Source organism: Hipposideros armiger, unplaced genomic scaffold, assembly GCF_001890085.2.
Source record: "Hipposideros armiger isolate ML-2016 unplaced genomic scaffold, ASM189008v1 scaffold_20, whole genome shotgun sequence".
NCBI classification, from domain to species: domain Eukaryota; kingdom Metazoa; phylum Chordata; class Mammalia; order Chiroptera; family Hipposideridae; genus Hipposideros; species Hipposideros armiger.
In genome coordinates, this window is record NW_017731370.1 from 5,183,627 (window position 1) to 5,201,969 (window position 18,343).

At 39.5% G+C, this 18,343-nt stretch overlaps 1 protein-coding gene and 1 long non-coding RNA gene across 2 annotated transcripts in view; both read right to left on the reverse strand.

Annotated features, from left to right (window-relative positions):
* SLX4IP (SLX4 interacting protein) overlaps positions 1 to 18,343 on the reverse strand; it is a 207,734-nt gene that overhangs the window by 150,153 nt on the left and 39,238 nt on the right. The window lies entirely within an intron of this gene.
* Positions 2,509 to 13,996, reverse strand: LOC109378991 (uncharacterized). Its single transcript, XR_002123094.1, has 2 exons — positions 13,882 to 13,996; positions 2,509 to 2,864 (listed from the first exon to the last, which is right to left on the reverse strand). It is a non-coding gene; the product is annotated as an uncharacterized LOC109378991 (long non-coding RNA).

Consider the following 18,343-nt stretch of genomic DNA (forward strand, 5'->3'; position numbering starts at 1 on the left):
TTTGGAGGGATACAATTCAACCCATAACGAGGACTAGGAGAGAACTCTGCTCAGGACCTGAGCAGAATCCAGGTCTCCCAATTCCATGCCAGCAGCCATTCTGATTCACAAGATTCTCTCTGCTACTGGCACATACTGCATATTGTGGGGTCCACAGATGACAAGCCCTACTCACAAAGTCAAGTGTGACTTCTTTCCCCAACAATAAACCATTATTTTGCAAAAGCAAGCAAAGGGAAAACATCACCCCATCTGGTCACTACATATTCATCCATGTATTTTAACTTCCTCACAAAAATGCCCCAAATATGTCTGTGATGGGCTGGCCCTCTTCTCTAAAATGTCTACTGTTCAGAGGCGGAAATTATATGAAAACATGACTGGAGAAAGAACAAATTAAATCTGTTCTCCCATTTTATCCAAGACCACTCCTCTTATGCATCTTAGCCTGCCTAGAGAAGGAAACACGTGTGGACGTCCCTTTGGTGAGAAGAAACCTAGAGGGCCTCAGATTTCCAACAGGCCCCAGTTTCTTTTGGCCGCGTGAGTTACACAATGAGTGGCTGGCTAATCAAGCAGGGTCAGAGGCATCGGGGCCCAGGTTCATCCTTCAGTTAGTGCTTCATCCTGGCAGTGGTATCTTTCGGCAGCCTCTGTAAACTATTTAGTCATCACTCACTCTGCTGCCTAAGTATTCTGGAGTCTGAAGATAACTGTCATATGGTATCACTATTTTCCATTATAAATTAATCACATCTGTAACACTGAGTCATAATAAAAGTCTATCCAAAGAACTGTATTAAAAATTACATGGAACCGGTTTCCCTAAGTGGCCCCTTGACAAACACATATCCGCCCTTTTCCATTAAGGCCTTTCGAATCCTGATCTACAGCTGGTCTTGGAAAATTGGGAATTATGTTTTACTGCATAAGATCTAACAAGCTATTACAGTTCCAAAAAACGTTTGTGTAAATAAGAGCCGAGCAGGATTAGACTGGATGCTTTTTTTGTTGTTTTGTTTTTGTTTTTAACCCTCAAAGAGCTACTGCCCTAAGAAATAAGTATTTTTCTACAGTACAGGACAAAGAGCTCAGAGCTGGAAGGGTGTGGCAGCTCCTCTAACCCATACCTCTGTTACTCAGCCCACACTAAAAGTGGATCAAAATCAATGATCAAGTGAACTAAATCAACATGAACTGTACCCTTCATTTGATTCTTCAAAAGAAAGTAAGTTTGAATGTAGAGGTTTCAGCATAACTTCATTCCAATAAGAGGAATTTTTTCAGACTAGAATCCTTACAAAGAGCAATTTTTAAACATTCTGAGAAAGCTAGGGTTGAATGTTTATTGTAACTAACTTGAATCTAAGCACTAAAGGGCTATTAATTCTTAAGAGTAACATTTTGTAAAGAGTGTCACTGAGCTGCCTATATATACCTCTTCCTGATCATTTATTCCAGGAAAGATGTAACACTGAGTTATTTTATAAGACCTGATGGCCTTTCCTGCCAACATCTCCTCTATCAGGAAATTCATCCAAACCTATGTCTGTAATGCTCATGTCCACATACATCAGCCTCAAGCCTCATTTCTCCTCTGTATATAGGGAATTAAACATTTTTACCAGGACATTATAAGGATTAAAACAAAAACGTATAGGGAAGTGCCTGGCACACAGGTCAACTCTTTCAGTTCCTGGCTCCCAAGCAGAAAACGGCACTTTTTCCTCTCTACTCCAGCGGCATTTCATTGCTACTTTTCTAATCACCTAACCACCCTGCATGGGGCAACTCTTCATCTCTGAACTCCTATGTAGGACTTTGTATCCTGCAAACAACACACCCTCAATGAACTTCTGCCCGAATGTTTCAAATAAAACATTTGTGTTCTTATTTGCAAGACTGTTAGAATCCCTATCTCCATAGATAAAAAAAAACGAAAGAGTTGATAATTATTTTGCTTAAGGTACCAGAAAAAAAGAAAATGAAATAACCAAATATACAAACCTTCTTCAATATATAAGTGTCTTGCACATAAAAGATGCAAAAACCAGCCGAATTATCCACATGGTCAATTAATAACTTTAATAGTAAGTTTGCACATTTTTATCTAATCATTTCTTGGCTCAAGAACTCACTGGTTTCCTTAATGCCTAATGAAACAATCCCAATCTCTCCTTTTGGCCTTAAAAAAGCCCACGGGCAATCTGCAGCCATTCTTCCCGTCCAACTCTGTTTTCCAGTTCTTCCCTCTGCTTCAGTTAGTCCTCTCTCTTCATGGTCCCACACACAAGTCATCTTCATGTCTGCCTTGGAGCCTGTGTCTGCAGCATCCCCAAGTATATTCTCTGCTCTTGGGCAGGGATTCAGGTGTACCCACTTGGGTACTAGTAACTCCAAAGGCTTTTTCCGAGCAGTCCTAGCCACCACTGTCTTCCTCCTCCTCAGGCACTATGTGGACAATCTGAACACCTGGTATTTACATGGGGTCTTGTGCTATTAGCTCTCTTTCTCATATGGGCATAGCTTAGTCTCCTAACTAGAATATACTTTTCTTGAGGATAAGGGCTATATCTTACTTAGTCTTTCATTCAGTTATGCATTAAATATGTATAGAGCACCTGTAATGTACAAAGGATAAGGGATATAAAAAGGAATTCATAAGACACAGCCGTTCCCTTAAGGACCTCACAATTTTAGTATGTTCCACAGTGCCTCACAGACGTTTTCGCGTGTATGTTTACTGGAAGGCAGACTGACGGGAAGCTTGCCATATTTCTTTTTGTATCTTCCATATTTCTTTTTGTATCTTCCTAGTTGATTACCAGAGTGATAAATACTCCTTAGATAAGTGAATGTAGCTCCTGCCGAAAGGAGAAATGGAAGTTATTTTTTAATTCCTTCAACTACCCTATGTCTATCTTTGTAACTTAAAGACCATCATGATTTGACTCTACTAGACTCTATATTTTACTATTAGAATAATAAATTCTAGATAGAAATTCTAAATGGTAAATTCTAAGTATTAAATTCTGAATAGAAAAATAAATAAAAGGCTATCTCATCATAGAATTTTTTAGAAAAATGTTACTTAAAAAAAACAGCAAAAAAGAAAAAAAAATTAACAGTTGGGAAGTAATTAAATTCTAATTTGCATTTTCACAACATTTAGGTAAGTCTTTTTCATTTACATATCATCCAATCAATACTACATAAACTTCTTCATAACCATTTTGTTTGCTAATAAAAAGAATAAAGTAACTCATTCCATACTAATTATAAAACTATCTTTCTAATGTTACTCATGCATGGCAGTATATATCCTCTGAATGAATTAATAAGCATGAACAATAAATGATTGGGGCTGCTGGGTCATCATCCTGAAAATTCTTAAAATACCTCTAATTCTGGAAAAAGGTACACTGAACATACATGCTTTTTAAAAACAGCTTTATTAAGATTCAATTTGCATATAAAATTCATCTGTTTTAAGTTTCTAGTTTGATAAGTTTTAGTAAATTCATACAGTGGTGCAAATGTCACAATAATTTAGTTTTAGAGTACTTCCATCATCCTCAAAAGTTCCCTCAGTACATCTGCCCACTCCAGTAGATATGCTTTTATTCCCTCCATGAAGTATGGAAAATGGCCCATTGGGAGACAGAGTCAACAACAGGCCATCCTCATGGAAGAGGACCCTGCCCTGCCCTTCCCTACTCCTCCCCAGTCAGGCGTGAACCCTGACACGGGACCTCTAATAGGACCTCAGATAAGAGTATGATCCAGGTATTCTGGTGTTTAACCTCCTACCCTCAACTGAGCCTTCTTCCTCCAGAGACCTTCATTTAAGGCTAAATAAAAGTGCCAAAGTGCTCAAGCTATAACTTGAAGAGAAATAAAACTGGCCTCAGATACAAAGGGAAGAATATAGCAAAGCAAAAAGAAAGTTTGAACAGAGCCACATCAGACCAAGATTGAAATGAATGGCATGGCTTAGTTATGCTTCTATCAAAAGCACAATATAAAAAAGGATCAAATGTGCAAAAGGCACATACCCAACCTAAAAGGAAACATTGTTTGAAAAACAGTAGTACCTGACTGCTTCATGTAACAGAGAAACTTAGGGTCTGGGGGGGGGGGGGAGGCTCAGTAACTCAAGAGCCCAAAGACAGATGATGTAACAGAATAAAATAAAAAAGAGGGTGTGGTAGGTAGCATCTAAGATAGTCACCAATAATCCTCACCTCTTGGTTTTCATGCCCTTGTGGAATACCCTCCCTTTGAGTGTAGGCTGGATTTAATAACTTGATTCTAGCAAATATAATGTGGTAGAGATGATGACAGAATGTCATATTGATGTGGGCTTCCATCTTGGGCTCCCTCTCGTGCTCTCTTTGAGGAAAACTAGCTGCTAAGTTGTGAGCTGCTTTATGGAGAGGCTTGCATGTTGAGAAATGGATGTCTCCAGCTTACAACCAGCAAGCTCCTGAGTACTCCTGCCAATATCACGTGAGGGAGCTCGGAAGCAGATCTTTCCCCAGTCGAGGCTTGAGAATACTGCTGCGCCAGCTGACACTTTGACTGAAGTCTTGTGAGATAACCTGAGCAACAGGCACCCAGGTAAGCTATGCCTGTATCCCTGATCCACGAAACTGTTAGTCGGTAAATGTTTGTTGTTTTAAGCTGCTAAATGTGGGGGTAATTTGGTAAACAGGAATAGATACCTAACATGGGAAATGTAAAGAAACAAATTGAGAAACAAATTGAGAATCAAAATCAATGTCATTATGCAATTAATAAATAAGTGAAAACAACACAGACAAGAAATTGACAATCCTGAAAATCGATTTACCGACAGTGAAAAGGTTTGGTAATCATGGTAATATGGTCTGGATATCATAGTGATATGGTCCGGATAATCATTTTTCAGACAAAAATAAAAGAAACAAGGAAATTAAAACAATTAGAAAAAAGTAGTATGGAAGATAAACAAAAATAACTTAATTGGAGGACATATCCCTGAAGTGAAGAACTTAATAAATGAAATAGGCAATGGATTTCAAGTATGAGACAATGTGAGAATCTGTCTGGAATGAAGAATGAACAGAATTTGCAGACTAAAGCAGCACATGTTCCAGACCAAAAAAAAAAAAATGATGTAACAATACTCTACACTGAGACATATTTATAAGATCTTCTAGGTATCTAAGAACAAAAAACAAGTCATCTATATAATGGCGGAAACTTTGGGCTGACTTTGCACTTCTCCACAACAATACTCCATGTCAGAAGACACGGGTAAAAATTCTAAGGGAAAGAAAGTATGTCAAGGTACAATTCAAATATAAAGGCAAAGAGGAGACATTCTGAAATATGAAAGAATTCAAGAAATGCAAAGCCCATCACCTGTTCTTGAAAAACAGTGCTGAGAGAACTTTCTGCACTATCCTATGGCTACTAAACACCTAAAACGTGGCTAGTGAGACTGGAGAACTAAATTTTTAATTTTATGTAAATGCACGTTTAAAATTAAATAGCCACACGCAGCTAGCAACAACCACACTGAATAGGAAAGGGCAACAAAGTGAATGATAAAAAAAAAGGAAACACCTAAAAATAACAAAAAGTGGGCGGTGAGAGTACAGAAGACAAAGGATGAGATGCTGTTCTCTTATACAGCAAGGGGTCAATCAATACTGTCTAGACTGAAATTTAATTTTTAAAAAATGAGTTCAATCTCTTCTTCATTTTGTAAGCTATTTTAATCTTAGAGGAAGGAATCTTTTATGAAATAAAATCTAATGAGGAAGATATTTGAGGTTCAAGAATTCCCTACATTTCAATTCAGCATCTTTTTCAACTATTAGGAAAAAAATGATATTTTATGTTTTTAATTAAAATAACAGCTATAATATCCAATATTTAACAGAAGTGTTTCTAGCTTTTGTTGCAATCATTCTATCTGTACACAGAATATATCCACAGTATCCATTTGGAATGATGTTCACCTAATGCTAACATAGTTGTTTCCATAACAGATTTGGAATAATTTTTTTTCACCTTTGAGTTCTTCATAATGAAAATGGGTAATTTTTTATAAAACAAATCTGTTTTAAAAACAAGAGCCTAGAAGCTAATACTGCAAGATGTTAACAGCAATGGGAATATGGAATTTGAGTGGTCAGAATATGAAAATTTTTCTTCTTTATGTATCTCAGATTTTTTTAAAATTTTCCAAAGGGGGAAAAAAGTTTACAAAGTGTCTAGAACAGCAGTTCTTACCTTCCTAATGCTGTGACCCCTTAATACAGTTCCTCATGTTGTCGTGACTCCCAACCATAAAATTATTTTCGTTGCTACTCTTTAACTGTAATTTTGCTACTGTTACGAATGGTAATGTAAATATCTTTTTGTTTTCTGATGGTCTTAGGCGACCCCTGTGAAAGGATCGTTCGACCCCCAAAGGGGTCGTGACCCATAGGTTGAGAACCGCTCATCTAGAAGTTATATAACATTGATTCTCAATTTACATCCACACTAGTAGACTACCAGATTGTCCTTAACTTTCCTGAGAGGAAGGTTCATCTGGGAAGTAGCCGTAGTCACGGATGGCCTCTAGGTGGTGCTCAATGTTCCTACCCACTTGTCAGAGTCTCCCTAACTTCTTCCCAAGATCTGGGCAGAGGCCTTAGTCAGGGTAGTACTGGCCAGTCTGTCCCTGGAATACTAGTTCTTGGGTGTTTTTTTCTTGCTTCTTCCTGACTATAAGGTAACACGCCTTTTTCTCCAGGACTGACCCCTTCCTTCTCTCACTTTCTCTCTTTGCACACTCTCTCACCCCACCCCACTTGGTAAGCCAAAGAAGCCAAAGAATTTCTCCTTTGAGAGAGGCACCCACCCCTACGCGAGTTTGGCAGAGGTGGCCTGGTTCATTAAGGTTCTACAAAGTAGAATGCGACCCAGAACTGACCTTTGACTAACACTGTCTTCAATGCATTTTTTTTCCCTAAAAGACTTTTTTTGAGGGAGAGTGGCAACAATGAAGAAGAGTTGGGGCTCCATGATCCCCTCTTTAATAATTGTACCTGCCCTGCCTACTTCCCAAGAATGTGTTTTAATTCAGTTAGTAAAAGTTAGTGATATAGTTAATAAAACTTAAAACATTCTAAATCACTATAAGTAGTCCTATTACTAGACAAGGATAATTCTAAACCAGTCTCTTTATAAGCCTGTAGGTAGCACTTTTGATCTTCTTTATCAAAGCATACAACTTTCAGTAAAAGATGCCAGGCTTGAAACATACCTTTACCATTCTCTACCTCCACCTGAGCAAATTCCTCAACCTCACTACCCCTCACATCCATGCACTGTAAGGTGTAGTTGACAGTGTTGTAAGAATTAAACAGGATATGTGAAAAACACATATTAAATAGGCTAACATGTAAAAAAATTTAGCAGGTAGCCAATAAATGTTAGTTTCCTTCTTGGGCTGTCGCAAAAGCTTTTAAAAGAGAGCTTTTAACAAAAAACCACCATAACACACTTGAGCTTCACATCTTATGCAGCTTAAAGGAAACACCTGAAGAGGACAGGAGGGAACCTACATAATCTTAATACTGGTCTGCTTCCCAGTTGGTGTCTTTAATTTGATTATTAATATAGCTAATTTAGTAAGTGCTTAATAATTGCCAGGCACTGGGTTCCACACTTTTATGCAACAATGCTATGAAGGTTGACACTTATCCCCATCTTGGAGAGAAGGAATCAAGAGCCCACCAGGAGAAAAAGTGGTGGGCTCCATCTACCTATTGTGTAATACCCCAACAAGAATTCCCGCCAAAGTAAATCAGAAATCTAAGAATACTGGTCTCTTCAGAACCTAGGTAACCAAAATTGACAGTTTTAGTGGCTGCTTTTGTCATGGGAAAATCCACATTAATGCCCTAAGAAGATCTCTTATTATACTTCTAATATTTCTTAGAAACGAAACTGAAGACTAAAGGAAAGAGCTGAGGCTCTTTTGGTTTTGTGGAGGAGAATTACTAACAGTGCTGAAATTTGGAAATTCAGCTTAAAGAGTTAATGTCACGTGGGTCCATTCATTTTTTTTAAACTGGCTTTTGCCAATTTAAATTACTTAATTCAAAATTGTCCTCAATGTTGAAGATGGGTGATGGGTGATGCATCAATGTCCCTTATACTCCTCCCCTTTAATAATTTTAAAATTTTCCATTAAGAGTTTTTAAAAGTCTATACACACACACACCCCTCCCGTGATCCCTGCAGTAAGAAGCTGATTCATGTAAATTTTATAGAAACACCCTTCTCTGGATAATTTTAACTTTTTCTAAAAATAAACATTCCAGTCACCATCAATGAGGGGGTAGCAGCTCAGGAATGCACTGTCATGGCAGATGGAGAATCAGTCATTGTGGGAAGTGAAACAGATTCAAGCAACATCGGAACTGATGCAGCGACATCTGATTCTATCAGGCCATCTTTGAAAAAGCATTTCATCAGCTGTTCCAAGACTTTGTACAGTGGCTAGAAGCACCACTTGGTGACAAAAATACAAAAGCTACAATGCAGTTTCTGTTGTTTCACACACTGGAATGCTGAGTCAATATACACACCCATAGCTGACTAGCGACTCCCTGGAATGCATTCAGGGTTTCAGAATTTAAGATTTAATGCCACATTCGAGCTACTGAAGGCTGGGTCCTCTTCTGACTCAGAACGTCATCTACAGAGTAGATATTCAAAAGTTTTAATAAAATGACATACTGTTTGATACTTTCCTTGATTGTTGCAATATTATGGTTTAATTACCATAACACATGTACACTGAAGGATGTGAACCTCCAAAAAATGGCTCAACATGCACACCAACAATAAAGCAAGCTGCAAACTGTAAGTAAAGCAGTAATTATGAGCACCCTCACCCCCAGTAACCTAGAGAAACTTCTCAAGGGTCAGATTATTTTAGCTACATCTTGGGGCCTCTCTAGAAACTTGAAGTACTCATTATCATGTTCTGTAAGAAGGCCTGTCTATGGCATTGCCAAGGAGAAACTTTACAGTAAAGTCTCGAAACCATGAGGTACTGCTATATTAACTTTGGGGGGCAATCTGTGCCCATTTTTCTGACAACTGCCAAGGGTGGGCACAGGCACAGAGAGACACATATGCACTAAGTGACATTGCCCCTGTACCACAGTCTTTGGAGCAAAGGTGGACACCTATCCAAACTCACCTCCAGAAGTTTGCTTACTGATGCAGAAAGCATAGCAGTCTTGCAAAATACGTCACCTGGGAGGTGAGGAGCCATCCTGATCTACAGTGTGCATTGGGGAGTGGAGAGAGGCCAGCAGAGGGAAAACAAGGAACGCGCAGAGACCAAGGTCCTGTTTCTCAAAGAGGCCCACGGTGGAGCTGTTATACACAGCCTGTCCTGCCCACTACCATACACAGTACACTTTTCCAGTTCCAGGGGTTTGCACAGGTGTGTTTCTTCCTCGAGAGCCTTGACTAGCACCTGCCCAGCGGAATGCTTATGTCTCTAAATGAGGCACTTAGTTCTCTTAGACAGCTTTTCAGAACCTCACCTCCTGCTCCACAGGGCTTCTCATCTCCTTCATGAAGGAGCTGGACTACATCAGTGCTGTTCAGTGTCTTTTATGTTCCCCAGACCCCAGCTAAGTTCTAGGCAAGACCTCAGCACATCAAACTGATGGCGGCTGAGCCACCTGGGCTAGTGCAGGGAGAGACTTCTGGCTTGGGCCTCCGTGGGAACCAGGAACTTTCAGGGAACACTGTTGGAAGCCCTGAGCACAGTGCTCTCTGGGCCCCTGGCTCAACCTGGGTAGCCCATGCTGTGAGGGAAATGCAGCTTCCTGTGAGCCACTCCACATGATGGCCTAAGGTGAGAGACAAGAGGACGAGGACCAGGACGCACAGGGAAGAACAAGCCATCAATCACTGAACCCGTGGCGCCCTCAGGGAAAGCAAAGCTTCCAATCCTGGAAGGAGGGGCCAGAGAGAGGCTGAGGTATGTTATGGCTGACAGCTCAGCGGTCAGTGACATCCCAGAGCGCACCCATGCCTCTGAATCAGCAAAACCCAAAGGCAAAGAAACTGCTTTTCATTTGGCTTAAGCACAGTGGTAAGGGAAAGGAAAGAGGAAGTGAACAAGGCAGCGGGCTGAGGTATACAGGCTCTGGCCCCTGCCCAGGCCCCCACGGCCCAGTCCTCCATGGCCCAGCCAGCCTTCCTTTTGGGGTAGCCGTAGTCTTTTAGTCTAACAATATTTCAAGTTGTCAAGTAAATGAAGACTTGCCTCAGCAAAGTCTGAAGGTGCTCTAACAAAAGCCCATAATTTCAAAGAAGAGATTCTTTAGTCTAAAGGGTTGTTGAGAGACCATATAACATAGTTATGCAAATATGTTCAAAGCCTTCATGTTTGTGGGAGTCATTAATACCATTTAATGAATCCCCTGGCAATGTCTGATCTCTGGAGTTTGCCTTTAAAAGTCATTCTCTCTCTAGACACCATTTCTTTCTTCGTTGTAGATACTGATGTCCTTAAGCAAAACTCTTTATGTGGAGTTTTTTTCTCTTCTTTTCTTTTTAACTTGTGGTCACATAATAAAAAGGACTAACAAGAACTCTGGTAGTTTTAAGAATAATTGCAAAATAAGCTGCTTCATAAAATATCCTGAAAGAAAAAAATTAATCACAATAACATTTAGTATGATGATGTTACTGAAAGTGCCTAACGTTTATTATAATGGTTAGCTATGCTAAGCACTTTATAGGTATCATTTCATTTAACCCTCCAATAGCACTATGACAAAAATACTGCAGTTAGTACAGGAGATGCTAATACTGCTGGTCCAGGAACACACTCGGAGAACCCGTGCTTTAGAGAATACAGTCTTTCTCTTAGTCTCTGAACTTTTGGACCCATCTAAATGGCATGGTGGAAGATGCGCACGCCCATTTCCTCTATCAGCCCCGGTCCACAGCAGAGGCACTGCCACAGTCCAAAACAGCCAGGCTGACAGCTGGCCACCCTACATGGCTTTTGCTTTCTTCCAGAAAAGATACTAAAAATGCCCAATAAATCAGCTGTTCACAGACCAAAGTGCATTTCAAACTATTATTTTCAAGCATGCTTTCTAAATACAACAATGTTCTAGGTAGAACTTATAACACCAAAATGGGTGAACAAACTGAACAGTCTTATTTGAACTCCTGGTCTCAGAAAAATCGCCTAGTACTGCAAAACACGACGAAACACCTGAATACCTTCATAGTAGAGTTAAACAAAAAGAACTGTGATTAATGTCTTCAGCTACTGTTGGCTTTGAAAATGCCCATATCAGGTAACAAGGAAGGGAAAGGAGAAAGATGCTAACACTATGAGTGATGACTCTGTAATAAGGTGGACAATTATCCCAGAAGGGAGTTTATATTAACACAATTTAATTAACCCTATTTAACATATGGGTACAAAGGCTCAGAAAGGCTAAGTCACTTCCCAAAGTGCATGTCAATGTTAAGGTTCTGATTCAAACCCTGGCCTTTCTGCCTCCTAAGTCCAAATTCTTTCTACTATGTAATATACAAAAATCAATCAATAAATAAATACATAAATAAATAAATCTTCAAATAGAAATTTACAGAATTATAGAAATGTAGGGCTAGACAGGTCCTTAGAGGCTTCTAAATTCAATACCTCATTTAATAGATAAGGGAACTGTGGTAAACAATCTCCAAAGATAGCCACTAATAATTGCCCACCCCCCTTTTGTATAAGCATACTGCTCCTCCCATCAAGAGGTAGAGTCTATTTCCTCTCCTACAGACCTTGTAGGAGACCCAGGTCTGCTTGCTGACCAAAAGAATACGGTGGAAGAAACAGTTTGCCAGTTCCAGATGCAGCCCTTAGGAAGCCTGGCAGCTTCCACTGTCGTTCTCTGGGGAAGCCAGTCATCATGCTGTAAGGGAGCTCAAGCTAGACTACTGAATGACAAGACACCCTGTGAAGAGAAGCATCATGGAGCAGAACCCAACATGTGAGTGAAGCCTTCTCGAGCTCTCTAGCCCAGGCGGGATCTGAATGCATCCAAGTGAGTGACCCCAGGCAATACCATGTAAAGCAGAAAAACTGCCCAGCTGGATTTTCAGACCCATGGAATTATAAAAAGTTGCAGGCTAGTTGGTTACAAAGCCATAGACAACTGAAACAAAAGAGGTTAACTGACCTGTCCATTGTCAGGAACCAACAGCAAAGGCTAACACCTAACCCGACTTCTAGCCCTGACCACCTGCCACTGTAAGCTGACACACAAATCGGGCACCCAACAGATTGACTGGCCTGTGGTTTTGCCTTAATAGCCCATTCAGAAACAGGTCATGACTCAGCTATGCAGAGCACTCTGGCATCTCTGTGTTCCACTAGTCTCCTGCTATTTAAAGTTTGATACTTTAATTTCTCGTTGCAAATCCCCCTAAGGAGAGGGACAGGTGATCATCAGCCTTGCCTGTGTCTCTAGGGCCTAGCCTAGGGCCTAGCATGCCAGGGATATGAAGATTTGCTAACTGACACCTCACATATTAAAAGAATTAAAACTAGTCCTCACTCCAAAGAATTATGAGACCAGGAACAAATAAGACATCAAGGCCAAGTCCCTTGAAAACTAAACAGAATGTCACACACACACACACACACACACACAAAATTACTGAAGGCCCATTACAAGCACAAAATATTATTTTCCCAAACACAGTCACAGGATTATGTTGTTTGTTATTAATCTGCTACCCACAAGAAACCCTGTCAAACATATAGTGCAATCATTAAAGAAATGAATGTTCAGTGAGCTAACGGGAGTCACCCAAAGTCATACGATTTTCACAAGTGAAACCACAGGAATTCAGAAAACCTGATTAAGTCTGATGCTAATTTCATTTTCTAGAATCCTTTCCTCAAAAATCTGATGATCTAATTTTTAAGAAGTGCTATAAAAGACCCTAGAGCAACGTGAATATAAAGAAGAATCACAGAAATTTAGAACTACGCATGCTGTCAATACTGATTCAAAATACATACAGTTGACTCTTGAACAACATGGGTTTGAACTTCGCTGGTCCACTTATACGTGTATTTTTTTCAACAAATAGGTAGTGAATTTTTCAGATAATGAGAACTGGGATGCTAGACCTGGCACATACCTTGCCAGAATCTATAGGACACTATAGCTTTATGAACCAAACTGTGTTAACAGTCTTTGTTGTCTGAGATCATACTAGCAAAATATAGCATGTGCCTATGTGAGTGGGTAGGGTCACTATTAAAAACTCATTACTTGATATTTCTAGTAGTCTGAAAGTCAGAATGTTATTATCACATGTTACATGCAACAGACACACACACACACACACACACACACACACACACACACACACACAGGTCTAGTTTTCTATATTACTCAATCATGGATATTCCAAGAGGTTACTACAAGAGAAGTATTTAAAGGACAATAAGTGGACACTGCATCTTTTTACATTATTTGGCTAATGACTGGGTTGCTGCACATACAGGCCGTCAGCGGACTGTCATTTCTGTGAAATTCCCAGGGATTGCAGAATGCAAGAACACTGTCAGTCCCTCAATTCCTCAATTGCTCAACCAAGCATCCCCCACACTAATAGTAATGATAACAATAAGGAAAAGTCAGGAAAAAGAGCAGTAACTGTAATAACACCGTGACTGCAAGGGCTTTGTCCCAGTCCCAGTGGAACCCCTTTAGCCTTTACTGCTAGAACCAGGGCTGGGCTGGGGTCCCAAAGCTTTCCGAGGACAAAGGGGATCCTTACTCTCAGCCAGTCACGTCCAGTTCCTGAGTTGGAGAAAGAAGCATGCCAGACACAGTCTTGTGTCACTCTGAGAATGCTTTCTCTCAGGCCACTTTGGATAGTTTGGGTTGTTGTGATTGTTTTCTCCTGATGCACTTAATGGTCTTGTTTCCTGGTGAGGAGAACAGTAAGACATAGCAATCTAAACATCCACAGGCATAACAGGCTGTGGATGAGAGCATGCACATAACTCCCAGGCCAACACACACAGACGTTTAGGATGTCATGATAATTTAGGAATGAGCCAGCGATTTTGAAAGCACTTTAGTTGCTGTGCTTCCTTGGATCACAATGTCTGCAGTTACTTTCCAAAACATGGAACAATGATGCCCTCTACAGCACTCAGAGAGAATCCAGGAACTCTCAGAGTTCTCGTATCTGTGAGAGATCCTGAGTCTACTCCTCCACTAAGAATTATTTTTTACATTAGAATAAATTAATAACATACAAAGCACATGTATGTTGCAAAAAAAAGTATAAGGTCTAACACTAAGGTGTTAATTAAAATAAAATACAATAATGTTCAAATAATTAACATTATTACACTGAAAGAATTTACTTTCCTAAAGGACATATAGAAGCAAACATTACCCACTATCATTCTGGCTACTAACAGAAGCTGCTTTCAAGAGAATTACTTAAAAATTTTCAAAGTGGAACTGTGGACTCCTAAAAGGAGAAATAGGTTGAGATGAATTTTTTTTTTTTTTTAAGAAATGTACCACAAATTGAAGATTACAACATTCTCTGTCTGGAACTGAAAAAAGACCAGTAAGAAACAGCTCCAAGCCTGAATGACTTCCCTGTTCTCCATGAGCCATGCAGGAAGAAACTTCTCATCTTAGTAATAAAGAAAGTGAGGGGTGCTGGGCACCTCAGAAATGCTCCAGATTACTCAGGGTCTGTGTGGATACAAAAGAAGCAGAGCACAGGTCCTTCTCTCAGAGAATGTGGCTGGGATAGTACGTTGTAAAAGCATATATACACTTGACAATAAACATGACATATAAGCTGCATATAGTGGTCAAAGGAACAAAGTGAGAGGGTAATCAATATGGGAAAGTTTGGATCGTGCATCGAAGGAAAAGCGAGTCTTTGGTCAAGCCTGGACAAAGCTGACGGGCAGAGGCTAGGTGGACCATGTTCCCAAGTTTCAAGATAAAACCATGGGTCAAAGTTAAAGAGGAAAGGGAGAATAGTTATCAGAGTGCTTTAAATCTAGCTGGAGAGTTTACATTAGATCTGATTAAACAAAAGGAATTACTCTGATCCCTTAAGCAAGGAAGTAAAAATGAAAATGGTGTTACCCTGACACTTGTCTAGATCAGGGGTCAGAAAACTTTTGAGACGGAAGAGAAACCAGGGGTCAGCAAACTGTGGCTCGCGAGCCACATGCGGCTCTTTGGGTGCATACATGTGGCTCTGAAGTAAAATTGAAAAAAAATAAAACTATCATAGTTTCATTTATAAAAAATTTAAAGGATATTATTCACTAATGGTGATTATGTAACAATATATTTATGGCTCTCGAATAATTTTTAAATTGTTGTGAGGGACAGGATTGGCTCTTCCAGGGGTCAGCAAATTTTGAGCTGGAATGTACCCAAAGAGCTGCATGTGGCTTGTGAGCGCAGTTTGCCAATCCCTGGTCTAGATGAACTAAAATGGCAGGACAAGAAAGGCACAGAGATTAAGGCAGAAATACAAATAAGAAGGATAATAAAGGTCGAATTTGTAAGAAAAGAGAGATGCAGCAAGTCCAAAATACTCTACAGAGGATGGATGCATTAAATAGGGAATTAAGAATAAAGAACAAAGATGCATCAAATTTGGCAAGCTCAAGATGTGTGAGGGTAGTACCAGGGCCATTCGAAGCAAAGTGAGTTTAGAAGAAAACTATGATGAACTGAATTTTTAGTTTGAGGTTTCAGAGATCAATTTAGGCAGAGACTTCATGGTGGCAGGTGACAATTTAAAACTGAAAACAGGATAGGAAGCCAGGGCTGTAGTGAAACACTTTCTAATCATCCAAAAAAAAAAAAAAAAGAATAGATGAGCTTATACACATGGGAAAGAACTGGGAAAATGAAGCCCAGAAAATTGGGTGTCTGGCCAGAAAGGCAGAGAGAACTCTTGGAAAAGGAAGTTGCATTTCAGGTCCAACAAGAACTTTATTTCAAAGTCATCAACACTCAGAGCAAATGCCCTATTGAGTGAGAAGTTACCTAAAAGCTTTAAGCCTGAGGCGGAATTAACTGGGTAACTGTTGGTGAACTTTCATGAATTTTATTTCGATTCTATCAAGTAATCAGCACACATTTAATTGAATAGTTTCCAGCGTGCGCAATGTAACAGAGCAAATAATATGCAATGGGAAAAAAAGCAGCCTACTTTAGTTTGAGTATGTCATCAACCACTAGGCAAACTATTACTGATTCTACATGCCTTTAAAATTTCAAACTCCCCCAAGGAATAGGCAGAATTAAGAAGGAACTAGAATATGGAGAGTTTAACTACCAGGAAAAGAAATACAGAGGTACTTCTTCCACTTTAAAAAATTTCACAAAAGACAAAAAAAAAACAAAACAAAAAAACATTGCTAGGGATAAAGGTTGCACACTCCTCAAATTCATTTCTAGTAAAAAAATGTAACCATTTAAAGTTTTTGTGATTTATTCTGTTAGGACACTTCAGTTTGTTGTTTTTTTTTTCTTAAAACGAACTCAACTGATATAAAGATATTTGCATAAATCTTTTTTTTTCAATGTAATACACAAAATCAATGCATCTATTTTCAAATGAGCACTGATGACAAAGTCAGTACCACATTCCCCTTTCGGTAACTGAAAACCCTAGGACACAGAATTGAAGTTATTCATCCAGGCAAACCAGAGAGACAAAAGCCCATTTGCTATTCAACTTTCTTTCGGTGGAAGTTCAAAGCATTGCTCTTCACTTGTACTTTTACTACAAAGGGGAAATTACTGTCAATTCTTGGGCATATTTCTCTTTTTGTGGTTGTTCTAAGGAATGCAAAGACTAAGGTTAACTGAAATTTCAGAGCAGAACATAAAACTATAACTGCTACAAAGTAGTGGAAAGGAAACATAAATAATAGAGTCAAGGAGATTTTTAAAAAGTAAAATCTCCCCTCATTAACATTAATAAAATCTTAAGCCTGTTATTTTAGATTTAGAAAATGACTCACCCTTCCTACCCCAAAAATTCAGCTCCCCACCCTGTCTTACTCCCCACCCCCCTAATAAAAAGTGAACAACTATCAACAGCAAAAGTTAAAGCTTTAAGTCTCCTGGAACGGTGGGAAGGAGGAGGAGGGGGTCATTACACATTCCCTGTGGAAGAAGACAAAGCCAGATCCACATTCCAGGGAAATCTGGCTGGTCGAGTTTTTCCTTAAATACAGATTGGCCTGTCACCAAACAAGGCTCTGTAATCTTCCCAAGCTGCCACATCTAGGGGAAGGCAGGAATCCCTTCTAATTAATCAAGCCCTCCCAACAAAAATTTTCCCACCCACAATAAAGTGGGCTGGGGGGAAGGGAAGCAGCAGAGCAAGCTTTGTAGCCAAAAGAATTGTAGACTCTGGTGTAATACCTAACTAATCCAAGAAAACAGATGCAGGAAGCAAAGGAGACAAGAAGCTAGGAACCTTTCATATGACTGCTTCACTGGAACCCAAGTTGAAAATTTTAAGTCATAAGAGTAAAACCTGGCAACATTCTATACTTCTAAAAATACCTTTAAAGGTTGGCCCCATAAACTTTTCAGAGGTAGACACCATACATATTGATTTGACACTTTTGACATTTATTATTCCAATTTATTTTCTTTTCATGAAAACTTTGTCTTTTAATGGATAAAAAGTCCATGATTAATACCATTATATGTCAACGGTCTATTTCTTGCTTCCACTTGCAAAGGAAACGGCCTTGTGTTGGCTTTGCTAATTTACCCACCCATGCAGCAAGTTTAACCCAAGGTAGCTTCACTGAAAGTTTACTCTGACAAGGTGCAATGAAGTGGCGCACATACATAAGGATGCAAGGTAATATGATGTCCAATTGTGATGTGCAATAAAGCTGCTACTAGCCATGTGTGCTGACTGAGCACCTGAAATGTGGCTAGCAGGAATAGAAGTGTGCTTTTAGATAATTTATATACCTAAATCAGCATTTATAAACATAAATATTTCAGACTTTGCAGGCAATGAGGTCTTTGTTGCAACTATTCAACTCTGCCACTGTAACATAGAAGCAGCCAGAGACAATACCTAAACAAATAAGAGTACCTATGTTCCAAAAAAAACTTTATTTAGGGCCGGCCGAGTGGCGCGATGGTTAAGAACTCGCTTGGGATGCCAGAGGGCCCCGGTTCGGATCCCACATATGAGGGCCAGTGACACT